The sequence below is a fragment of the Liolophura sinensis genome, chromosome 1 (genome assembly GCF_032854445.1).
Source record: "Liolophura sinensis isolate JHLJ2023 chromosome 1, CUHK_Ljap_v2, whole genome shotgun sequence".
Classification (NCBI taxonomy): Eukaryota; Metazoa; Mollusca; class Polyplacophora; order Chitonida; family Chitonidae; genus Liolophura; species Liolophura sinensis.
In genome coordinates this window covers 30,810,490-30,814,457 of record NC_088295.1, presented here as the reverse complement: position 1 = coordinate 30,814,457, position 3,968 = coordinate 30,810,490, and the positions used below count along the sequence as shown (strand labels likewise).

Below are 3,968 nucleotides of genomic sequence, written 5' to 3'. Positions count from 1 at the left end.
CCGGTCCTGAGCGAATTGCAGTAGAATTGTACACATTGAAATATAATCCCACTGGCACTGGGCGTCCAATACTGGCCCACGGTTCAGAATGTTTACAACATAATCCATAAGCATTTCTTAAAATGATTGGTGAGCTGCCAAGTTCAGTTTATACATGCTTGCGTAAAGCTTATGTTGTGTATATACTGGCCCATGTTGATTTTGCTTTCACTTAATTGAACTTAAGCGCGATTTTCATTGTTCAATTATGTCTGTGTGTATTAACAATTGGTTTTGTTTTTTCAGAACCATTAAAGACTACCCAGACGACCCCCCAGCTGGACGAGGAAGAAAGCAGTAAGTTTATGACGTGTAGATTAGTCGAGTTCTTAAATTTGTATCAAGATGCGGAGCTGTAGACTGCACACGGACACTGTAAGTACACTGATTGGTACATGGAGGTTGATGAATATTTGAATATGCTAATGTGTCGTAAGCAAATATCCCTCAGTCTAAATATACTTGTCAGTGCACGTGGAGTATGTGAGATGTAAACGACAAAGAAAACAATATTTAACTATTCACCCAGCCATGCAAGACCTCACAACGACGTGAGTTTTTTTTATTATTATTATTCTTAAATTTTTTTGCAAGTCAGTGTTTCTACAGTTACTGCAATCACCTTCTGGGAAGGCGTCGTTAACCTACATGCATGTATTACTTAAGGATAACATTGACTTATTTCATTCTCTATTGTTTCTGTTAAACCAGTACCGTACCTGAGGAGGTCTTCCAGCAATCGACGGATGGTCGTCGGTTTCCACCGGGATCTGCCCGGTTTCCTCCCACCATAATGCTGACCGCCGTCATACAAATGAAGTATTCTTGAGTACGGCGTAAAACACCAATCAAACAAAATAAATTTCAATCAATACTGAATGATAACATTGGAGACTTTTGATCAGATGTGAACATTTATTTTAACAGGACCATCTACACCAACCTCTGTATCTGGAAGTGTTGACTCTGCGTCTGGTAAAATCACCGTTGAATGGTCCCATGCTGGAGGTAACGTAACGGACTTCTTAGTTGTGTACCAGTACAGTGGTCAAACTAACAACATCTCCCACACCCCGGAAACGGACTTGAGTCAACGACAGAGCGTACATATTGACACCGAGCCCGGCTACGAGTACAGGATCTGGGTTCTGTCTCGGGATGGTCAGAATCCGTCTGCTAAGTCGAAGATCGTCACAGTTGTTACCAGTATGTTTTTTTGATTGCCGCCACTTGCCTTCGTGTGATGGCAAAATTTAGAGCACACACTGAAATTCAGAAAATTTAATATGATATCAGATCACTAACATTACAATACAGAAATGGTTTAAAAAAATAAGCAATCCCCTCCCTCCCGTCTACTCCCAGCACCATGCGCTATCACCAACCCTCTGTAACCCCTGCGTCGTAATGTTTTGTAAAGAGCTCGTTGTGTTAAATGCCTCCCCGTCCAGGCGGGCACAAAGTATGACTGTTTTTATTGGAAATTATAGTTCAAGTTGTAGGCAAAAAAGACGAGTAGAAGGCAATCATTATTCATGGTCTGTTTAAAATAAGTAAATAAAATGTTCTGACACTTTAATGGATAACTGCAACTGCCAAAGGCGTGTAGTTTAAAATTAAGATGTCAATTGAAAGCACAGTAGATTTATCCATAACATAATCAAGGCCTTGAATGATTCCAACCTTAATTGCAGAGCCATCGGTACCGATCTCAGTAAGTGTAACCAGAAGGCCTGGGCAAGCTCTCGTCGGTTGGCAACCAGGCGAAGGCGGTGCCGATAAATTCATCGTTTTCTCGAACTTTGGGGCAGAAGATTCTACAGTGACAGTGCCAAATGACCAAACAGCACCATTTTCCACGGCACTAACCACCTCTCCGGGTGAAACATACTCCATATGGGTAAAAGCCGAAACAGCTGACGTCCCGTCCGATTCCTCCAATGTTGTCAAGTTTACTTCCGGTATATCCCAGTCATTCTTTCGCAAAACTTAACCCCAGGTCTGCTGTCAAACCTGCTGTCAAGGATGAGCTACTATTGTAAAACGGAAAATGCAATGTCACTACCACGAACAGTTGTTTATAATTGTCTCTTTAAACCACTTAAATTTACCCCGTGCTCACTGCTTTTGGGACCTTTGGTGACGAGAGGTGGACGTCTCTTGTGTGGCCATTTGCACAGTCTACCTTTCGTTGAAGACCATTTATCTTTCCCCATTATGGTGCGCTTATCGATACGTTACGTGTGGGAAAGTTCGTCAGTAAGTTGCTTAAGGTATGTGGTTATCCCCGGGCAATCCATTTCCCTCCACCCACAAAATTAACAGCTACCAATATGTGAACAATAAAGGCAACAATCAAAAAATAAATTGATTACATCACTTAAATAGAATCACTCGCTAACAATTTAACTTGTTGGCCGAGGTGTTATCGTGCTAGCTCAGCACAATGACCTAAAATCCTCTCATCAATGCGGTCACTGTGAGTTCAAGTCCAACCCACACTGCTTTCTCTTCTTTGGTCGCACGTAGGAAGGTCCCTCAGCAACTTTCGGATTGTCGAGTGCTTCCTCCAGGCTATGCCTGCGTTCCTCCATCCATAATTCTTGCCACCGTTGTATACATATAAATTAAATATTCTACAGCGTAAAACAACAATGAATTTAACCGAACTTCGTCCGCAGACCCTTCCGCTCCCACTCTCCGTCACAACCTCCAGCCCTACCTACTCAACCATGTCGGTCAGCTGGAAACACGGCGGTGGTAAGGTGGACAGAGTCGAAGTAACGATTGAGAGCACTCTGGGAACAGAGACAAAGAACTTTACCACGGAGGACTGGGAGGGATCCCACACGGTGGGACTTTTCTGTCAGTCCCGGAGTTAACTACTCTGTATGGGTAGAGGCCATTAAGAATGATCTCTCAACAAAGTCGGGGTGTCATAACCTTCTTAGCTCGTGAGTTTTGTGTTATTATTTGAGCATTCTACCACAACATAAACTAACGGCCAAAAGAAACTTTACAAAGAGTTCAAATCAATTTATTTTGACAAAGCCAAAAACAGGATGACTGAAGTTTAATATATTGAAAAGACCAATGATTTTAGATATTGAAAGTCTTGAGTAAGAACGGACAAAGGAGCCCTCAAATCATTTTACAAGTGAACAATCAGAGCAGGGGTAGAAAAATAGCCATTCCATCTTGGTTAACAATGGGCAGAGTATACAAAAAGTTGATTATTTTTTTAAATCAGTCAATATCAAAACCATTCAAGGTCGCGTGTGGCCATCCCTTGCTTCAATGAGATGACGTGGGATTTGTTGCCATTCATCTTGGAGAGCAAACGCCAGTTCCTGTCGGTTGGCTGCTTTGTGTGGCCATTGTCTTACTCGACGACCCATAATATGTTCTACGGGGGACATATCTGGGGCACGTGCAGGTCACGACAAGACGTTGATGTCGTTCTGCACAACTCGAGTTGTATGGTGTCTGGTGTTGTCATGCTGGTACACGACACCACGTGGCTGCTGTTGAAGGAATGGCAGGACAACAGCAAGTAGAATTTCATCCACGTAACGTTGAGCTGTTAGGTTCCCGGAGATGATGACCAGTGGTGTCCCAGGACCCTCTAGCGTTGCTCTGGAGTCAATCGAGGCATTACTTTGGTGGTTTTTAGTCAGTGTGCAAGTCCAGCACACTGTGTGTAACATTTTTATACACTTATTACATGTGCAGTTGCGGCCACCCATGGGTCACGTGATTTTTCAATCGTATTTTTCACGTATTAATTTGCTGAAAAGGCTCGTTAAATTTAACTCACGGAGTCGTCAAGTTTCTTTTGGCCGTCAATTTATTATTATGGCGATTTTCTTGTATAAATGCTTTGCACTAACTGGTTGTGCTGGGTAAGTTTTACATTATTGCATTCTTGT

At 42.5% G+C, this 3,968-nt stretch overlaps 1 long non-coding RNA gene across 1 annotated transcript; it reads left to right on the top strand.

Moving 5' to 3' along the window:
- Positions 1–235: 235 nt before the first annotated feature.
- Positions 236–1,943, top strand: LOC135469026 (uncharacterized). Its single transcript, XR_010444276.1, has 3 exons — positions 236–336; positions 967–1,245; positions 1,734–1,943. It is a non-coding gene; the product is annotated as an uncharacterized LOC135469026 (long non-coding RNA).
- The last annotated feature ends 2,025 nt before the right edge of the window (positions 1,944–3,968 follow it).